Source organism: Trematomus bernacchii, unplaced genomic scaffold (genome assembly GCF_902827165.1).
Source record: "Trematomus bernacchii unplaced genomic scaffold, fTreBer1.1, whole genome shotgun sequence".
Lineage (NCBI taxonomy): Eukaryota > Metazoa > Chordata > Actinopteri > Perciformes > Nototheniidae > Trematomus > Trematomus bernacchii.
Window position 1 is genome coordinate 269,119 of NW_022987387.1, and position 23,083 is coordinate 292,201.

General features: G+C 41.3%; 1 protein-coding gene across 2 annotated transcripts in view; it reads right to left on the reverse strand.

Moving 5' to 3' along the window:
- The window catches only part of LOC117485605 (storkhead-box protein 2-like), a 92,525-nt gene that overhangs the window by 31,331 nt on the left and 38,111 nt on the right, over positions 1-23,083 (reverse strand). Inside the window, exon 1 of one of the 2 annotated variants that reach the window (XM_034134212.1) lies at positions 7,283-7,555. The exons of the other annotated variant lie outside the window; for it this stretch is intronic. The gene's annotated coding sequence lies outside the window, so the exon portion shown is untranslated. Of the gene's footprint in view, positions 1-7,282; positions 7,556-23,083 lie in introns of those variants that run through there. 2 annotated transcript variants of the gene reach the window in all.

Sequence of the window (23,083 nt, forward strand, 5' to 3'; positions counted from 1 at the left end):
AACGCGCATGCCGTGAACAGCTACGAGTGATGCTGGCCGGCTAGTCCTCGAAATGTCCGCTAAGGGCAAAAAAAGAAAGATCGATACTGAATGCCGCATTTTCAACAAGACATGGACCGCTAAGTATTTATTTACAGAAGTGAAAGGTAAAGCTGTGTGTTTAGTTTGTGGTGCGCAGGTCGCTGTGTTCAAGGAGTACAATTTGAGTCGCCACTATGCTACCAAACACGCAGATAAATACAATAACCTGTCTGAGGAAGAGCGGGCAAAAGGGGTCGGATGCTTTGCTAGCTAAGCTGCAAAGCCAACAACATATTTCCACAAAACATTCCACATCCAGAGATGCAGCTGTCAAGACGAGTTATGTCTTATCCCACAAAATTGCAAAGAAAAGTAAACCGTTTTCGGACGGAGAGTTCATTAAGGAGTGTTTGTTGGACTCTGCGAAAGTGAAATGAGAAAGTGCCGCTCTCCCGACGCACTGTTACGAGGAGGATTGAGGACATCGCGGGAAATCTGGAGCTTCAGCTGCAGAACAAAGCGGTCAACTTTGACTTTTTTTCCTTGGCTTTGGATGAGAGCTGCGATGTACGTGACACTGCCCAGCTACTCATCTTCCTACGCTTCTCTCAAGCCAAATGGAGGACAACATTCTCACGCACTTGCCAACACTGAAGGAAGCCACACCATCAGCTGATCACCTCCAGAGGTACTCATCCATGTTAGAAGCACTGCATGGTGAGTTTTCAAGGCGATTTAAAGACTTCAAAACAGTTGAGAATGAAATGAACATGATCTTTTCCCCATTTACATGCCATGTGGATGATGCACCCAGTGATGTTCAGCTTGAACTCATTGACCTGCAGTCTGACACACTTCTGTCAGAGCACTTTAGGTCAGTCTCACTGCCTGAGTTTTACTCTTCCCTGAAAGAGGAGAACTTTCCACACATCAGGAGACGTGCTCAGAAGATGATGGTCCTCTTTGGATCTACCTACATATGTGAACAGACATTCTCAGTGATGAAGTTCAACAAATCCAGATATAGATCCTCTATCACTGATGATCACCTCTCAGCTGTCCTTCACATATCCACCTCAGACATTGAACCAGATTTCCGTGCACTTGTTCAAGCCCAAGACAGACTGGATTTTTCTCACTGAACAAGTAAAATTAACTGAAAAACAAAAATCAAAAGCACTCATTTCTTTTTGTATAAAGCTGATTCATTTCTTATCTTTAACATACTGTAAAACACCTTTTCAGTATTGGTATATTGAGCAGAATTAAGTTCAACTTATTTTTGATTCGGCCCCCCAACACAGCTCGAGTTTCTGAAGTGGCCCCTTGTAAAAAATAATTGCCCACCCCTGGCCTATACAGACATAAATAAACCAGCGACTGTATTCGCCATGACACAGACAGTCTGTGGTTTGTACTTGTTTAACTTTTGTCTAGTTTCTGAACAGATATGAGGAGCTGTGAGCTTGAGTGCTAACAGCAAACGGCTGATGTTGTTTTCCTGTGGTTCTCATTGAAGATGACGTCACAGCTCCGCCTACACTGCGTTACTATAGATACTACCCCAGTTCCTAAACTGTAATGGAAATGCGCCATAAAGTGAGCCAGTCCTAATAAGGCCTAACGAGGCCTAGCCATACCGATCGAGGCCGTGTAGTGGAAATGCGCCATAACATGACTTTGAGAATGCAATACCTGACAAGCTTGACCACTGTCTGAGAGACTGTTTAGCAGAGAGACATGCAGTGTCATTTAGTGGGAATGCTGATAACAGCATTCCAACTATATGTTATGCTACGGACAAAAAGTTTATTATTATTCCGCCGGCTTATTTTGGCCCTCTTCTCCTCCCACATTCCACATCACAGAAACTCCGTTCAAACATCAAAACGTTCAGCTCGGTCAGGAATCGATGGCTATTACTTTTATCATTAATAACTTTCATAATTCCAGAGATACATCCCATAATTCATCAAATTTGTAACCATTGAAGTCAATGGAGAAATTCTTCAGACTTCAACAAATCTTCATGCGACTTCAACTGCTAACTGTTCATTCATACTTTCACTCAGAAACCTCATTCCAACTTTAAAATGTTACACATCTTTCTGACATTATTCGTGTAACACAACTTTTAAATCTGATTCTTACTTTTAGAGATATTAAACATTGTTCAGACCTTGGTAAAGAGGCTTTCTTCAGATTTTAACATTAACTAGAGTGCGTGATGTCACAGCTAGAGTGGAGGAAATCTTGAAATTTGCCTTCATATTTTTTTTTAAACTGCCATAATTCCCAAACTCTACATTCCTGAGACATCATTTTTTCATGACAAACGTAGGAAAACATCTCGTAGCTTGAAAAATGACATTTAAAATAATGAAACAAAATGCCTCTTGAGGGCATGAAGTGACAAAAACTTTCAACATGCCTCCATTAAAGCCCATTGTAATTTCAGGCTGATATTTGCTCACGGTAGCAGCCGCACACCTTTAGTTAAACTGCCAAAAAGGCTACATTATTAACCCGAAAGTACACAAAAATTACACTTCAGATACTCAACTTCCTTGACATGCTTCACGTTTTGAAATTTCACAGATATCTGTTACGGTTCTTCGACAAAACGTTCACATGTAAGAGGTTTATCTCTCATTCAGAACAATGGAAACCTTTGATCTCTGCACACCTCGTTAGCTCAAATATAAACACCTGTGTCATGGAACACGATGATGTCATAACACACAGGTGTTCGTGTTTGAGCTAACAACGTGGTCACTGGAGTTTAACAGACTGTCTGAGCCTATTCTTTTCTGTCTGATGGAGACTTCATACTGACTTCAACATGTTCCACCTATTTTATACATTATTGGTGACACACAGCTGTCGTCGTTAGCTCAAATATAAACACCTGTGTCATGGAACACGATGATGTCACATTGACAGGTTTGGTAACGATGCAGCCATCAACGCATCTAAGCGTATTATGGGGTGTCATCAAATGCCGTTGCCATGGCGACAGACCACTCGCCATGAAGCACGATGTCGCTGTAAGTCCAATGGACACGGTCCGATCGTCCCCCAAACTTCGCTTGTATATCACCGGTCCAGCCCTCAACAGCTCTACGTCAATTATGGGGTTTCTTCAAATGCCTGCTCGCCATTAAACACGGTTTTCTCATAACTTCAGTGAAAATGCTCCAAACGGCCCAAAACTTCACAGGTTTGGTAACGATGCAGCCATCAACGCATCTAACCGTATTATGGGGTGTCATCAAATGCCGTTGCCATGGCGACAGACCACTCGCCATGAAGCACAATGTCGCTGTAAGTCCAATGGACACGGTCCGATCGCCCCTCAAACTTCGCTTGTATATCACCGGTCCAGCCCTCAACAGCTCTACGTCAATTATGGGGTTTCTTCAAATGCCGTTGCCATGGCAACACAATGCTCGCCATGAAACACGGTTTTCTCATAACTTCAGTGAAAATGCTCCAAACGGCCCAAAACTTCACAGCTTTGGTAACGATGCAGCCATCAAGGCATCTAAGTGTATTATGGGATGTCATCAAATGCCGTTGGCATGGCGACAGATCATTCACCATCAAGTTAGTTCAAAAGTTTGCAGTTCAAATATTCTGCTGCTTTTCCAAGCCTTTTTACTCTCTTTTCTTCTCTCATCACACATTCAAGCCCCCAGTGTTCATGTATCATTTCAATCTAAATTCTTCACTTTCTTCTTACACGTTACATTTCAGCATAGCAGTTTAGCGTCAGATTTTCAGCATAAAGCATTCCCACTAGCAATTTCTTCAGGAATTGCATTCTCTAGTTGATATATGACGTACTACAAGACTATGGACAAGTTGATACAAACTGTATAAAAAAAGACTGGGAAAAAGAGTTTGGTAAGGAAATAGCCGAGGACACCTGGGACAAGGCCTGTTCCCTTAATGCCAGGCAATGTTCATACAGTTCACCATTTTACATAGGTTGCACTACTCTAAAGGTAAAACTTCATAGAATCTTTCCCGAAGTGTCACCAATCTGTGAGAAATGTGAACAATCAGAGGCAGACTTACTTCATAGCTATGTGCTATGCCCTAAATTACAGGACTTTTGGTTCTCATTCTTTTCAAAAGCATTTAAAGTCCAACTACAACCAGATCCAGTGTTAGTGATACTGGGCACATCTGAACAATGTAACACACTTCGAAATGCACAACTTCATCTCCTGTCCTATGGTCTCCTGTGTGCAAAGAAACGTATTCTCCTGTTATGGAAATTAAAGGATGTGCCCAGTTTTAAAGGTTGGATTACGGCATTGACTGATACTCTGATATATCTTAAAAGATAGACTGGGGGAATTCGAAAGGATGTGGGGTCCAATGGTTTCATTTATAAGGAGGACGGTCGGCTGAAATGCATTGCACAAACAATCGTTTTTTAATGGCTTGGGTAGCACTGCTCGGGGAGGGAAGGGTGGGGGGATAGTCTGGGCTCATCTGCACCCTTTAAGTTTATTTATTTATTTGTATTATATATATACTATTTGGTATGTTCTTTCTATGATTAAGTATTAGGTCATTAAGTATGCTATTCCTGACATGCTATGTTTTTTCTTTATTATTTCTTGTTGGCTGTTATGTTTGTCTTCTATGTTGAAAAAAGGGAAGCATGATTTCCACCCCAAAGAAGTCTGTACTATTGCTTACACTTGTATGCTTCTTCTCAATAAAAAAAAAGAAGAAAAAGAAATCAACTATACTTCAACCTCGTGTCCCCTACGTTTATCAGGCTGTGGTGGAAGATGAATTAAGACCCTGATATACTATTTTCTATATGGCCCTTAAGTTAAGTTATGTTCTAATCATCGTAGCTTCTGCCCTGTCTCCTGCAGGCTAACAACCTCGGAGCTTCAACAGTCTTATCCCTCAGCTGTGTATTGGGATGACTCTCATAGTTGATTCAGCTTGCCCCAACATTCATAAAACAATCTCGTCTTCAGATAATAACAGGACCAGCTGACGCTCAGTGTCAGAGAGCAGTGAGGACATCTCTTCAGGTGGATAGCCCCTGCCCTCACTCCCCTGATAGGAACTGAGCTTGCTTTGAAATGTTATCATATTTTGTTCACTTTGTTGCTGCAGCAAATGTCTGTTTACTTCTCCGGCTGTAACTTTCAATAAATCTTCAGTGTCTGTCTGACATCACAGGAGGTCGTACTTATACTAGAAATTCTGGGTGTTTATTATGTGTCTGTTTACACTTGGGTACCCTACCAAGTTCTGTCACTGTGTTGTCCCAGATTAGGTTTTCCATGTAGTCCAGAGGCCTGTACTACGAAGCCGGATCTTCGCTTAGCGAGGTAACTTCAGGGTTAACTCGGGGTTTCCGGTCCTACGACGCTGGTTCTCTTCTTAGCGGGCTAGATCTCCATGGTAACTTATGCTGAACGGCAAACCTGCTCCGGAGCAAGCAGGAGCAAATTAATAGAATATCACCTCCCATCTTCAGAGCAATCTGACTATTATAACATTAGCGTTAAGAAAGCTTACTAAAATATCTGCCACAACATAAGTAACCGGATCAAAGTAACATTACGTACAGTCCACGGCACTGTGAGGGCAGACGTCGATGTGTCCCATTATCATTCATATCACATCATAATGTATCATATATTTCCTTATCTGTGTCAGCTTCTTGAGCCGTATCTGGCCGTGCAACACTCACAGTGTCACATACTGTATGCAGAAGTATTATTTTAAGCAACACATTAAGTTGACGAAACACTTGAGTCAAATGTAATTAAAGTCAGATCCACTCGTGTCTTAAAGGTAGGGTAGGTAAGTTTGAGAAACCGGCTCGAGATCGCTAGAATTTGAAAATTCACAACCGGAGAAAATCTGCCACTTCCTTATAGAGCCCCTCCTCCAACACACATGAACGCGCACATGACCAATGAGGGCACGAGATAAGTTTGTGCACAGATGGAAGGCTGACAGGCAGGTAGGCCATCCAGTTATTTTAGCCGGGCCGGCTAAAATGATTGGTCGTACTTTTTACAGTATTACGGCTTCCACAGATGACATTTTTTTTATGGATTTTTTGTCAAAGCACTTAAGATATTCATTGCTATCGGGATGTTAAGAGCATTCCATGGAATATAACAAAAAGTGTATCTCGAGCCGGTTTCTCAAACTTACCTACCCTACCTTTAAGACGGGGCCAGTGATATCATAAACCTGTTAATGTACGCATTCAAACACTTTTTCTGTTACCAGCTGTATTGACCTTGCAAATAGCTTAAAATATCTTAAGTGTCACTTTGATTTAGCAAAATAAGACTCAAGTTGTAAACAAACCCGAATGAACATCACCACTTCTGTTACTAGTACCTTCTTCCTGACCAGCTGTTGAGGTTTATGCAGTTCTGCTGCTGTTACTCTTGTCACTACTGCTGCTTTCTACCATGACTACGTATCTCTTACTGCTGAAGAGGGCACAAGAGTGACCAAAGTCAGCGCTGGCAGCGAGCTCTCATACAGACAGATGGTAGTACGTCATTACATACACATGTCACCAGTGGAGTGAAAGCATCAACTGTTGAGTTTTACTGTTCGTTTTCAGATTCTGCGTCAACATTAGTAATCATGATCCAGTCATGGGAATTAAATCACGGAATTGGAGGTAAAGAAGAGCCATTTTGTGGCAGCAGTCATTAGTATACAGCCCTGCTCCCTCCATTACTACTACACTGTAGACAGAGAGAGAGCTACTGTATGGGAGAGAGATTAGGAGAGAATGTGATGCAGAGGAAAGGATGAAAGAGAGGAGCAGCTGTGTGAGGCAGAGTGAGAGAAAGAGAGAGTAATGGAGGGATCATGTTGGAACATTGATCGTCCATGTCTCTCTCACTGCAGTGGTAGTAAACAATCGGCCAGCCTCCTTTGTCCATAGCACTAAACCACACCCCCTCCTTTTGTCATGCACTCCCTCCCTTCCCCTCTCTCCCTCTATTCCTATATTTCTCTTGCTTTATATAAACCTCTATTATCTCTCTTTACCACAGTAAACCTGCATTTCTCCTTCTCTCTCTGTCTATAGCTCTGCCTGTCTGTCTCTCTCTCTTCCTTTCTGAAGAGCTGTGACGCTGAGCTGCTAATGCTAACTAGCAGCTGCTGCTAACAAGCTAGCTAATGAAACAGAGAGACAGACAGACAGACAGACAGACAGACAGAGAGTGTGCTGGCAGATTCAAACCTTGGCTGATAGTGGTCCAGTCTTGTAGAAGAATAGAGTCCAGGTAGAGCTAGTATAGCTTCTGATGGCAGCGCAGCTCTCTCTCTTTCCCTCTTTCTCTCACACACAAACTAGCTCATCCTCCTCTCTCTCACACACATTGTGCTCCTCCCCCTCCCCTCTCACACACACACACACAGGCGTCATCCTCCTCTGTTCTCACGCGCGCACGCATTCACACACACTCAGCCCCCTTCACTCTTTTCCAACTCACACACACAAATGGGCATTCAGTCAAGGGCTTCCCACAATCCCTTGCGCCACACAAAGAGAAGGGGGTGTGACCAATCACACACTGCCTCACTCTCCACCCGTACTCCCCCCACCTCACTGTGTGATGCCCACCGACATACAGCTTGTGGGCGGGCTGCCAAAAGGATCTCCATGACAACGCATCCCCAGTTGCTCTTTGTCACACACACACACACACACACACACACACACACACACACACACACACACACACACACACACACACACACACACACACACACACACACACACACACACACACACACACACACACACACACACTTTCCCATTAAGGATATAGCATGTAGCATGTCTCTGCTCTGCTACATATAACTTTGCTACACTGTGTGTGCGTGTGTATGTGTGTGTGTGTGTGTGTGTCTGCACATGCTCTCTGAGCCAGTGATGCAGTACTGCAGCTGGGTTCTGGTGACCCAGTTAGAACACTAAAGCTGGATGTAGGACACACACACACACACACACACACACACACACACACACACACACACACACACACACACACACACACACACACACACACACACACACACACACACACACACACACACACACACACACACACACACACACACACACACACACACACATTCCAGAACTATGAAACGGTTGTGTAAGGGATAAGGGGTCTTGAATTAGGAATTCCTTGTGCAATAATGATCGGATTGCTGCACATAATCTCACTTAAAACAAGACTGCTTTACTTAATAAATCAATAATTTGATACAACATATAGATTTAGAAACATTTGTAATGATCTGTTCCAGTAACAACGGCTGGAACTGCAGCAATAGCAATGCAATGTAAAATATAAGTATGCATACATACATACAAACACGCATACATACATACAAGCACGCATACACACATACACACATACATACAAACACGCATGCATACACACATACATACAAACACACATACATACATACAAACACGCTTACATACATACACACATACATACGAACACGCATACATGGCGGTAAATACAGATTCTGAGGTTTTTGCTAATCACATCAAAAAATTAAGAATACTGTTTAATGGATTATCTACAAGGATCTACAAATTACGATGGTCAGTCAGGCAGACAATAACACAGTGTCATTGGAGTTTGAGGAGGTGTTTCCCATAGCAACATGTTTGATTACGATGTTGTCCTCAACGTGGATGGCCTGATGCCACAGATATTTTCTTTTATTGTCCTTTTTTTCCAATTAAAGTATACAAAACACTTCACTTCGGATATTTCTGTTGTTTGATGTGCAATATGTTAGGGATCTCTTCTCAGTTTGCAGCAAAACAACTCTATAGCCCCCCCCCCCCCTACAAACTTTAAACAGCCCCTTGCTCACGCTCACACCTTCAAGTCTAAAATTTGCTAGCGTATGTAACATGTTGAGAAAAAGCCTATTGGCGTCACATCGTTATGCCAACAGGAGGTTGTCACTTTATACATGATTTGAACAAACTTCTCCGACAATTTTTTTCTCCCATCGACTTCAAATTATGTCACTACCATCTTAGGACGTTAAAGATCAAAAGTTATTAAGAGCTTTTCTCTCCATTGAACGTCCTCGCCGTGGCATGGTGGTGAAATAGCACCCATCGCAGTAAAACAGGAAGTGGCTGGATCTCAATCATACATTTTTCAATATGCTCCGAATTCCTTACGGATGATAACAGTCCAAGCTTTAAGATATCTACACATTAGGGATGTGCATCTCCATCACTGAGGCCGATGCGATGCGCATCTCGATACGTTGTCAACGATACGATACATTAACAATACATTTGAAACACCAAGCCATGCGATACGATACGATTCACCCCTGTTGCGATACAGTTCGATACAATTTGATTCAACATTATGCGATATGGGGCGATACGATGCGATTCAACAAGATGCAAAATAATGATACTTCAATATGGTACGACAGAGGATTTTTGTTTTATTCCTTATATGCAGCAAATCATAAATTAACAAAAAAGTGCTTTACATATTTGGTTCTCTCTACTAGTACTGCGCATCCCATCATGCTGTTTCTTTTTTTACCTTTTTTACCTTAAAAAACTCTCCAGAGTACAGTACAATTGTATAACACCTCACAGTTTAACAATTTAAGGATGCATTGCCCGTGATTAACAATGTCCAAATAACAACTACCATAGTGCAATGCACATACAACTGCCAGCCTGATGTGCTTAACACTCAGCCTATGGATAACTCACCAGTGAGCAGAAAGCAGTGGTTTCTATAGGAACAATAAAAAATACAAATAACCTTTCACAAACAGGTATTTCATAACTGCTTACAATTGTAAGGAAGACATTTAAACTAGTATTGGCAGTCACAGTCTGCTGTAAACTAAACACCACTCTCACTGACATTACACCTCACTGAGTGATTTAACTCATGTCTAACTTTCAGGTTTCTCTTTTCAGCCGCAGACCCCATGTCGCCTCTATGTGCGTCGCTAAGTTCCTCGTACTACTTGTGTACTTTAAAGCGGCACGGCATCGTTTACAATTTGCGAGCGATTTTTCAAGTTGACCGTCTTTCTTGACAAATCTGAAGTGTTGCCAAACGTTTGATTTGTAGGTATTTTTCGGTGCGCTGTGTTTCTCCTTCTCCTCGACTTCCATGTGTGTGTTGATAACTGAGACTCTCAACCTCCGTAGTGGCGAAGCAAATATCAAAGATCGTCTCTGCTGAGTGCTGACAGGATATTATATAAATAAATCGTTTTTTTACCGATGCAAAGACGCTACAATCGATGCATCGCGAGTTCAACCCAAACTGTAGCCGATGTGCACTCTTTCAACTGGTGCACTCGCATCTTGAACGTTTATGCCGGTGCACCGATGCGAATCGGTGAATCTTAACATCCCTACTACACATCAATATTCGCTCATTGACAAAGCGCCACCAACTGACAACAGGAAGTCACAGGTTTTGTATTTTAAAGGGACCCTGTGCTTATCATAGGTTTCTGTGCATGTGAATGGTCTGCAAAGGCTTAAGTCCCTGGGTGTTTCTCAATGTCGAGGAAGGCTGCTCCAGAGCCACTATTTCAAGGATGCTACGTCATCGAGTCCCGCCGAAGGACTGTTCCAATGTCCAGCATACTTGGAATTCTACCGAGGCTGGCGTCCTTCGTAGCGAGAAATTTCGAGGCTGCACATGTGTAGACTCTGCGGTCTTAAAATCCCCACAATGCTTTGCGCACGGACCAATTTCCAAATCTTTGGCGGAAATCGCGCTCCATTTAAGGCGGGGCCTCGCATATGAGGCACACCTGCACACCTGTTCGCCTGTTCCACAATTCTTCATTTTCCGAGGCTAGGAAGGATTCTTGCCTCGCTTCTGAAGGAAGTGACTCGGAAGACATGTCCTACCAAGGAAGCGTCCTCGACATTGAGAAACACCCCCTGTGTTCCCTCCAGAGGGAGTTTCTCTCACACACTCCTCCCCCCTTCCTGAAAAGCCTTGATTGTAGACCTTTGTTTACTTCCGCGACATAGTGACATCACTTTGGAACACTCACGCTTCTATTGACTGGCCCTCCAACACGCTGTACGTGATAGGATGAGGGGCAGGACATAATGTATCTAAGCGGTTGACCAATCACAACAGAGCCAGCCAGCTAACCAATCAGAGCAGGTGAAAAGAGGTGCTGCAGCACAGGCAGTATGAGAACAATAAAGAGCTTTTTGAACATTAAAGCATGGAGACATGTCACAGGAGAGGAACAAAACACAAATATGAACTTGAAAATGATAATAATAATAGGGCACCTTTAACATCCTCCTCGTCCTCCTAGTCTCTTTTAAATCTGGTCACAAAAGCCTGAAGACATGAGAGAAGCTTCATAGTGAAAGTTGTGCTCCTGCGGTGAAGGTGCGACGTCCTTTTTGACAAACATACAGTTGTAACTTTATATAGTCACACATTTTCCAAACTTTATGCATTTCATGAGGGTCCGCCCTAAGAACATCTTCAGGTCAATTTTCAATCATGGTCATAGTGACACCAAGTGGCGGGAAATTACTGCTGCTACACTTTGACTTATTGCTATTAGCAGGTTAACCAGAACACCTTTATATTTAGTCGGGTCCAAGTCTAGATCTTCAGCTTGCCAGCATGCGAAGGTTATGCGCTTACTAGAAAACCCTGTTCATGTGTTAAAGATCTCCTATCATGCTATTTTTAGGCATATATTATGGGTCTCAGGCGCCGTTTACACGAGGACAAAACTGCTTGTATCTGCATAGTTTCGCGTGCGTATAGCCCTATTATTTACACGAGGCCGATAGAAACGGACCCCACAAACGATAACGGGTCCCAAGGTGGATAGATTTGCAAACGAAACGCTCTGGGGGGTCAACCGAGTCCGTGTAATCACCTCTATACGAATATTTCCTAAAAAAATAACGATAGCCCCACCTCTCCTGCTCACTGCTGTAGCATGGCAGTAGCCATCTGTAACGATCAACTATCAAAAATAGCTGTGTTAATTAAACGCACAAGGGGTTCTTGAATGAAATAATATTATAAAAGGCAAACCAGAATTGGTAACGCCCAATATACTCCTTAAACAAAATAAACAGAGTCAGATTTCATGCATTGATCCATTATATTGACAATTTTCCAGCCAAACAACACAAACAAAATTAAACAGTCCGCTCTGCGATACACCAAAATTGTCTTTACTGCCTAATCCAGGCCATTATTGTTCATTGCTCCTGCGCCCGTCGGCGGCAAAAAGAGAAATGTTTATAATCCACACAAAAAAAGGAAACACGAGGACCGGCGTGTCCCAGAGGAGCGATCTCACCCGGTGTTTGTAGAGAATATCTCTCTTTCTGAGCGCGTCCTCTCCACGGAGACGTGCTTCTTGGTCGGTCGATGCAATATCCACAGATTCGGTTTCTTTCAGTTAACTTCCCCGTTGCATTTATCCATATGCTGAGGAAATTACTATATCCCGCTGAATACCAGCAATCGCCACACACACTTCCTCCTGTCAGTAGCTACTGCTAGTGCTACTGCTACTGACCATGCTACAGATATTAGTGCAAAATCTAGCAACAAGTGGACATGGAGAATTACATGAACTACATGTTGCTAAATCCACCGCGGGGCATAAACAGAAGGGTAGCCATGGCAACATTGCTGCGGGGCTGCTCCGGAGTCTTCTTCGCGGCTTTTGGTGTATTTTGTGGCGGAAGTTACAGCGCCACTTACAGTCCCGGCATATGTACTACAGCGTTTCCAGCGGTCTCGTTTGAACAGACACGTTAAATGAAACGAATGCATGTGAACGGAAGACTTTTTTGAATACGCATACTATGCATAAACGCAAACGTTCCCGTGCGCACAACGCCTCAGACAGAGGCGTCGTAGTGGGGGGACAAGTGGGACTGACTACCCAGGGCCCAGATGGGGGGAGGGCCCTTGAAAGGCATGGAATTAAAAGTTTGTTTTTGTTTGCACTTTTTTTTTTTGTAGATAGTGTCATAACTAAAATGCTCAAAATACCAAACAGATCATGCATTTTAGACATCCCTCATATCCCTCTGTTTCAGCCCTGTTAGAGAAGGGCTGATTCTGGGTCCTTAGCTTTAAACGAAAAAAGAGGGGGGGGGGAGCTTATGCCTGCTCAGAATTCTACCGAGATACTCAGCTAAATGCTGCCGTGATTAAACGCCATATCATGTTCAAAACCACATCCAGGATTATTTCTGAAACAGTATGGAGCTCAAACTCTTTTTCTCTTGCGGGTTTACCACAAGAGCCGCTTTCACACCAAGTACTTTTCCATACTTAGTGCCGGCACTTAGTGCCCCGGCACTTAGTACCCCCATGGAACTAAGTACAGATCACGTTCACACCGGAATAAGTTCCCTGAGGGAAGATTACGCAAATGAGCCGCTGACGTCACTTCGTCTTCTTCTGCTTTGGGTTTACTGGCAGGCCGCAAACAACTTCACGGCGTATACTGCCACCTGAAGTCCCCGGCCGGAAGTCCCCGAAGTTGGGGACTGGCTTCAGTAGAAGCTGCTTAGACTCCCAGCAGCTTCTACTGAAGCCTTCCGAGTAAATCGTCACAACGCCGACACCTCCTCATCTCCACCGCTCCCATGTTTTTGTTTGTGTTGCCATAAGTGATTCTCTCTCCGTTGGTGCGCGGGGCTAATGCTAATAATGCTAATGCCAGCAAATACAATGGCAGCTTCACAAAACTTTTCAGAGTTTTCCGGGGCGTGGTTTGCAATTCGCCCAGCCAATAGAAATTGCTACTTTTTTCTCCCCAGGATAGTACCACCTCTCTAGCAGGCACTAAAAATGGGGGTAAAAGTTCCCGGCACTAAGTACTCTTTTTGGTGTGAACGCAAAATAAGGGGTACTAACGGAACTAAACGGGAAAAGTACAGGGAAAAGTACTCCGGTGTGAACGCACCTAAGGTGAGTTCCTTTTTATTTCCTGCTATTTTACACATACTCTCTCCAGTACAGGTTAGCTCTGAGTGTTAGCGATGCTTGCTAATGTAAACAAAGATCATATTACGTCCAAAACACGTGGCGCATTGTTTCTGATACAGCGACGTTTCTGATAGGGCCGTGGGTGTAAAGCCAGTCCACATTTCCGATATTACGTCATATCGGCAGCAAATCTGGATCAGCTCCGTTGTACCCCCGTTTTTTTAGAGATGTGGGTACGGAGGAAAAGAGAGAGGGTTTTATTTTCGGACACTTTGTGAGTTCTCTGACACACCGGGGACACATATTTATGTATAAAATGCATCAAAAAGTGCATTTTGCATAATAGGAGACCTTTAATGCATAGTTAGCCATGAAACAGCGGGTACTTTCTGGGCTTAGGGATGCATGCACCCACACCAAAATTGGCACGCATTAACAGTGATAAACTTAGTCAACTGATATGGTTATTGTGTTTTGGTGTGGCGAGGTTATTCAATAGAAAAACTTTAACGAAGCAGACTTTGCTGCACGTTTTACCTAGATTTACAACATTTATAGGCAGGTGATTTATGTATCACGGGTATCCTTTTTTAAATAAGTCTCTTTGGGCTATCGTCGCAATCTCATAGGAAAACAGCCATTTCAGTGTTTTTTGACTTCATAATTGGGTCAGCACCCTCTCACGATGTTGAGGATCAAAAGTTATTCAAGCTTTCTGTTACATGGAATGCATTTGATGTAGCGTTGTCGCCATTTTGAGACACTCACCATGTAACACAAGGTTGCTGTAACTTGAGAGTACAGTCTCCAAACTCCCCGCCTGAGGATTTTGCAGGTCAATATTGCGTCATAGTGATAGATAGCAACAAGAAGTCAGCCCTATGTGATATGAACACTCGATATGAAAAATGATGATGTGTAGTCTACACATGACAATGAGCAACTGTGCGATAGTGTTGCTAACTCCATCAAAGTATAGTCAATTATCTTTATTACGTTTCTTGTGTAATGTTGGTCTCATTACATAAATTGGCAAAAATGTCAATGATACGTTGAGGTTAAAGTAAGTTCTGTAAGCTTGCTTTGTCAAAGATTGTGGTCTCCGATGGAGGTCTGCAGGGGTCTTCATCTACACTGTCGATTTCCCATATCTGCGACAATCTCTCCTGTTCTCAACTGGACTTTATCTTCCTAAGGGCGGACACTTTGTTGGAATATTGTATTGAAACTCTGAAATTCTATCATTACAGTAATTGCATGAAAATGATTATGTTGGTTGTGAGTTTAATTAGGACCAGCTCCTGGATACTATGGAAAAGGAATTGAGCAGGATGAAGATCTGGTTTGACCAAAATAAATTAACATTGAACCTAAGCAAAACCAAACATCATAATATGTGGGAATCTATCAACCAATTCAGAGAAGAAACTCACAATAAATGGCATACAATTAGAAAGAGTATCGGAAATACAATTCCTTGGAGTAATGATTGACAATAAAAATAAGTTTGAAACCACATACAAGTTATCTTATCTTATAGTTAGCCAAAATACCCAAATCAATAGCAATTCTGAATAAAGCCAAAGGCCTACCGAATCAAGCTTCCTTGTGTATGCTTTACTGCTCCTCCATACTCCCATACATGATGTACTGTGTGGACACATCCAATCTTCATCCCGCACAAAAGAGCCATACGAATCATACATAAAACTACCTACTGTACAGAGAGTCAACAAATGTATTATTTATCAAAATCAAAACACTAAAAGTACAAGACCTGGTGGAGAGAAAACAAACATATGCTGAGAGGAAACTGCATATTCAAAAAAACACCTATACGAACTAGGAGTGCAACAACTAATCGACTTAATCGATTAAAATCAATGACCAAATTAGTTGCCAACTAATTCAGTCGTCGATTAGTTGGTGACGTCATCATGTGTGTTTTACGCGCCGTTAAGCTCCAACGTTATCGGTCTTTTTATCGGTACTGGAGACATTTAAAAAATATATGTCATATATATTATTGCTACATAAACATTATATTGCAGTCTTAGTGTCGCCAACTCGTTTCTAATATGCAAAAAGACAAAAAAATGCGTCTATGAATATGATGTATTTTCGATCTTTCCAATCCAGACGAGATCTCTCTCCCCCGTCTGTGTGCGAGGGGGCGGGGCAGTTTACACACACGCAGCTGCTACATGCAGGGACACACTGCAGGGATGGCGGAGAGAACGCGCTCCAAGGTGTGGTTAAACTTTACCCGTCTCCATGTGGACAATGCTCGTTACCAAAAGTGCAATAAGAGTTTAGCATGCAAGGGCAGTAACACGAGCAATTTGTCTAAACATCTTGCAAAAGTGCACCACATTCAGACGGAGAAATGCACCGGGTTCGACTGTCTTTCTAGTAGCTCTGTAGCCCCGTCCACGAGTAACGTTTCCACGTCAGGTGTTATGTATGCTAGCAGCAACACACGGAGCTAACTCAATGATACAAACATGGGTTAATGATTAGAGGTAACTGAGTTATTTATTTTGTTAAAGTTTCAGCTATTCTGTTTTCAGTTCTGTTATCAGATTATTTAATACCATTTGTTAAAACATTGTTGTTTCTTTTGATGTGAAATATTATTTATTTTATTTAAATAAAAAGCAATGTTAGTTTTGTTCACAATTTGTTTAGTTAATTTAATAATATTTGTATTTTTGAATCAAGTATTCATCTTTATTGTCTTCATTGTTAGTTTCCACATGCCTAAAACAACCTCAAGCTAAATCTAAAAGTTGATGGCTAAATAAGAGCGTTTGAGAAATTGTGCAAGGCATAATAGTCCGAATAGTCGATTAATCGTTTCATTAATCGATAGATTAATCGATTATCAAATGAGTCGTTTGTTGCAGCCCTAATACGAACAAATTCCAAACTTCAGTGCATCACAACACCCTGTGTTAATCTATGGAATAACTGTAATGATGAGCTGAAATACTGTGCAAGTTTATCGAAACTAAAATAACTATTCAGAAACAAAATCCTGGTTATGAACAGGACCGGTGATTTCCTGCTGTTGACAGTTTTGGTTTACCTGTAAAGATTATTTGTGTTTTTTTGGTACAAAGGGATGATCTGTTTACACCGGCAAGATGCTGATGACGATGAACTTTTATTTTCTTGAACGATGTATGCTAGTAGGACCAGAACGTTTTCAGCTTCTTATCGCCCTTTTGAACATGAAGGAAACTATTTTAGTATTTATTTGTATACCTTGTAAAGTCTTTTGTTATTTTTTTCCTTTTTCATTTGTTTGTTTTGTTTTGTTTTTAACATGTATAATAAATGTTAAAAAAATGATTAGATTTACTGGTTAATGTGGCACCGTATTGTCGTCATTACGGATGCATTAGCCGCCTTGAACATTAGCTAGCTAATGCTGCCTTGTAAGAGGGAAAACATTGCAGAAAGGAAACACAGACGTTACTGAACCAATGCTCGGGTCAGGAGGGGTTTTTCATGTATCATGTCTGACTAGGGCAGGGGTTCCCAAACTTTGCCATGCCAAGGACCCCCATATAGCATTATCCTCTGGCGGGGACCCCCCTGTTGCAATTTTTTTTTTAAACGATGAGTACATTATGATGGAAAATATGACAAATTAATCATACAGCTTAATACATTTTCTTAATATATATTTGTATTAATAATTAATAATCAGTTATTCTTCTAAACATTTTTTGTATTTATCTTTTGTTTGTCATTCATTACATTCATTGTGTCTTCTGTTATAAACATTCTTAACACAATATTAAAGGACACATGTCATGCTTTTCCGGTTATTACCCGTCCCCTTGTGTGTTATAAAGGTTTTTATGCATGTAAACGGTGTGCAGAGTCAAAACCCTCAAAGTAGACCCTGTAGCGAGTAAAACTCTAACACAGAAAATACCTCCCCAAAACGCCTCGTTGGAGATACGTCATTGTCCATTGTTTACTTCCTGTGTACTATGACGTGTGAATGGCCAGGAACGAAATTGACCAATCCACGGACTTCCTCACACACAGACAGCTCAGCTGATTTCTCCTCCCTGGCTGCAGGCTGATAACAGACAGTTGGGATCGCTGCCAAATTCTCTCTGCAGACCCATTCTCACAGCGTTTATCAACCTTTTTCTTACTCAATATCAAGCCACACTTATTGTTTTTACTTCGGCTGTGAGTTTGTGTGTGCTCAGGATGAGTTTGGCTGTGTTTCGCTATGTATCATAAACAAGGAAACAACACCTCCACGGAGCTCAGCGCGATTCACAACGTCCCGACCAATCAGAGCACACTGTGCTCACAGGGAGGGTGGGGGCTGGAGCTATTGGAGCTACAACGAGCCGTTAAAGGCAGAGAGTGAAATTCAGTGAATACACGTAGTTTACAGAGATGCTGTATGAGAAACCAATGTGAGTTTGGAAAAATGCACAATATAAATCTATTCTAGTATACCTCAACAACGGAATTATGATCAGTGGAAATGGCCATGATACCTCTCCTTTAAACAGTAATATCAACAGTAAACATATTTTTATAGCATTTTTAAAGTGATTTCTGTCTTTATAATATTATATAATTTTGAACAGTAATATGAACAATTAACATATATTTTTAGCATTTTTGAAAGCTACTTATGCCTTAACCTGTTAAGCACTGAGCCTGTTTTTCAGGTTTCAGGCTCGAAAATGACATTCCCAGAACAAATGACCATATCTTCCCTTCTAAAAGGGTTAAATTAATAATCTTTTTTCTCAAAGTAATGATAAACCTGTGAGTTGGATGTAGAAAAGTCAGAATCAATATAGATGTTTTTTATTTTAAAGAAAATTCAGATTGAACATCGTAAAAAACTGTAAATGATAGTGTCCGTCCAAAAATTCTTTTTTACTTATAGTGAAAACTACCCTTGGATGATGGTAAGGTAGACTAAAAGCTTTAGGAATCCAAAGTACAACATATAATAAGTACCCTGTATCAAGATTGATGCAAAACAAGTGACATTTGACCTTTTTAGAGAGGTTTAGCAAAAAAACTCCACCTCTGAGGTGATTTGGGTGGAAATGGGGGTTTTACCGTTTCTCTGGAACCCATTGGTCGATTTTGGTGATTGACATCTCTTTCTGACCATTAGAGCCAATAGAATCGAAGGGGAATCTCCCCACTCACACACATTGTAAAAAAAAAGGTGGGGGCTTCGCGCATGCAGTTTTGCATCAGAGCGAACCTATACTCTAGCTCTCACATCTGGAAACGGAAAAGCAGGTTTATTGCTTATGGATTATCAGAAATCATTTCAAAGGGACACAGACACATTGGATTAACCTATGGATTAACTTCAGCAGCGTTTTTATCGTTTTAATGCCATTGAAGACCACTATTGACCAGACTACGACACAGGTAAGCCATGTTAGCGTTTTTAGCTACCTAGCGCCACATGTTTTGATGTCTGTTTTTGTTTATAAAGTCGCGAGTTCGTATCATTGAGTGATTCAGTGTCACCTCACGATGTGAAACAATGTGCAGAAAGGATAAATAATAAGGTTTTGTGAGTGAATTTCGGTGCAGTAATCTGTTAGCATTTTTCGCTCGTTGCTAATTCAGAGGCTCAGCGTTAGCATTGTGGGGTTTTTTTTGAAAAGAAAATTAAAATTATCAGTTAGATGAGTTTCTTCCTGTTACATGGATATAAAACATTCATAGTTTATTAAATATTAAGATGCCCTCAGACACTGTTTCCTCAGATGACGCGTTTTTCCCCCCGATATCGGGGGTGCGGTGTAGAAGAGGTTAATAACATTATATATAATATTCAACAGTAATATTAACAATAAACATATTTATATTCATATATATAAACAACAATATTTGCTACATCCGTGCTCTCATCCAGCTGCAGAGCGAAATATTCACTAGCTCTCACTTGCTCCAAAAGCTGAGCAGATACTCAGTTTCACTCTCAGTAGCGGCAGCTCGATTCTGATTGGCTTGAAGGGCGGTCGTGTGATTTAAAAACAAAAAAATAAAATAAAATATTAATAAATAAAAAATATTAAAAGATTGGCATCAAAGGACACATAGATTGATAGATATGCAGTTATTAATAACATCTAATAAATGTAACTTTAAAAAAAGAAAATAATTCCCCTTTCCCTCAAACTTTGCGTGACCCCCCTGGTGCCCCCTGGTGGCCCCCCGGGGGGTCGGGGCCCCCACTTTGAAAAACACTGGACTAGGGCACCAAAGGTATGCTAACATGGACAAATGTAACCAGCAACACGCTCGGTTGTTTCTTAAAATGTAGAACTAAATGTTTTTATAAATACGAAAGATATATCTTCTGAACAAAATATAATACGTTTTCACAACTTTAACTTTTTGGAATTCTTTGTAGAACTCAAACTTGAAGTGACATTACATATAAATAGGTTATCTCAACAAAAGATCATTTGTTGGCTCAAATGTACGGAGCAGTAGTGCTGCGATTGTTAAGTGGCTACACTAGATGGATTGTCACACATTTATAATGTCAAATTATAAAATCCTTTATTTTTGGGGGTCCACCAATACACACTATGCATCATGGCATTAAAATACATAATGTTTGCCATTCCACATATTCCATACTGTATAAGTGTAATCATGCTTTGCAGATAAACACAACAAATCTATCTCTCTTCCAAGACCATCTCTCCCACCGACAGTCAGCCCTCACTGCCTGTCTTCCAGATATTAAACCATGTATACAACATATACTCCACTGCAATAAATCAGGAATACTAATTGTCAGCCATATTCCCTCACACACGGCGCAGTCCTTCTCACTGACCATCTAAAGCCTCAACGTTACCCTCTCCATCCAAATCCGCAATCTTGGCATCATCCTCTGCGTCTCCACCTTCTCATTCCTACCCATATCAACCCCATCACATGACCTCAGGAACATCGCCCGTCTCCGACCCTGTCCTTTGCTGAAGCACTCTTCTTGCTCCTACCACTGACAGACTGGACTACTGCAAGATCATCCTTTTCGGCTTATCAAACAAATTCACAAATATATTTCAACAACAATAATAATGCATTTAATTCATAAAGCGCTTTTCAAAATGCACAAAGACACTTTACAAAAGTCAATACATCCAGAACTCCACTGCCCTCCACCCGCCACTGAGACCACTTCACTCCTGACCTTTAGGACCTCCACTAACTTCCAGTTAAATGTATTTTTATATTTATTATCCACATTATTATTATTGTTATGGATTTTGACTTTTTTCTGGAGCCACCAAGTGGCCATTGAGGACCTGCAGATGACTTTGCTTCACTGCACAGCCCCGCAGGTTGCCGCTCGGCAGTGACACATCACATGACCCAGTTTCTTTAAGCATTAAGGCTTTCTGAGCTTCCTCTTATGCACTAGAGATTGAATATGTTGCAAACCACATCCCTGCTGGTCCTTAATGTTAGCATACAGTTAACATGAAACATCTGATCAGATGAAGACAGCCATGTTACAGAGCCACATGATAAAGTAGCTTTTTTCTCAGCAGTTCACATCTGTCGAGTCAGACTGAGATCTGATTGGTCAACATAAACAAGTCTCAACATTATCAACAGACTGCTGGGACAATACTGGACATGAATGTATTGAGGGCACAAGGGGATGTAGCAGCAGTGAATGTGTGAGCTTGTGTGTGTGAAGAGAAAGGAAGAGCATTAGAGACGGCTGTAATCTGGAGATCAGCTCAACAGCTGGCTGTGTTTAGGAACCGTCTATCCCACACTCACTTTGGATTTCAGCCATCCTTCCATCACGCACAATTCATAGCTTTTGTGTTAGACCCATCGTGCTGAAATATCAGAAGGTATTAAAACAAATTGTTAAAAATGTGTTGTGCCGTGGAGATATCAATGGAAATGTACCAGCTCGCAGAATTGGAGGGAATATACCTGGAAGAACCTGATACGATATATTTTATTATGCCCTCTCAGAAATCCCACTATGATAGGACCCCCCCCTATATGTTGGAGGAACTGTGGTAACCAGAATGCAAACCACTTCCATGTATTCTGGGACTGTCCAGTTATCAAAGACTACTGGAAGGAGATACACAATGCCTTACAAGACATTTTCAAAGACATAATACCTCTAGAGATCAAGATGTTATACTTTTGGAATTTGCCACAGACATGGTTGAGAATACAAATACTGATTGCACATTCTGCTGGTTGCCACTAAAAAGGCATTAACCAGGAAATGGTTATCGAAGGATAGCCCGACCCTAAATGGATGGATGGACATCTCAATGGATATTTACAATATGGAGTGGACTCACTATGTAAAGCCCTAAAGGCCTGATTTTGTTTTCACAGATCCATAACTCTGCTCTAAAGAACAAGCAAGCTTCATCATCTCAAGAAGACAATAATATGTGGTTCGGGGATCAGAAAAAGCTACTTTCATTTTTATTTTGTGAGATACAATAAATGATCGTAGTAGCAACGATCAATAAGTGAAGCAATTTCAACTCAGTATAGAGAATGGGTGGGTATTTGTATTGAAAATGTCTCCAATCCTCTCTGAACACCATGAAGTAAGATTTGTAGCAGATGACAGTTTTTTATTAAGGCAACATTATCAGTCAGGAATAAATAAAATGCAGTTCTCTTTTTGCCTCTTCACTCAGAAGCAGAAGAAATCTGGGATCGTAAGAAATTCTCTTTTTCCAGCCCAAAACTATTCTCTATCTCCACACTCCTCAATCCCCCCAGCCCCCCACCTCCTTTATCCCTTTTCAACTCCTTTGTAAAAAAGATGGATGGCATACATTTTATTATTATAAATGTCAAATGTCAAAAGAACAGCACGTCCGTTATTTAGAAGTACTTTGGTTTCAAGAAAGATTACATTATATAAACACAGGCTTTATGCAAGTCATGCCAACCATGGTGTGGCAACCAACAGAGGGGAC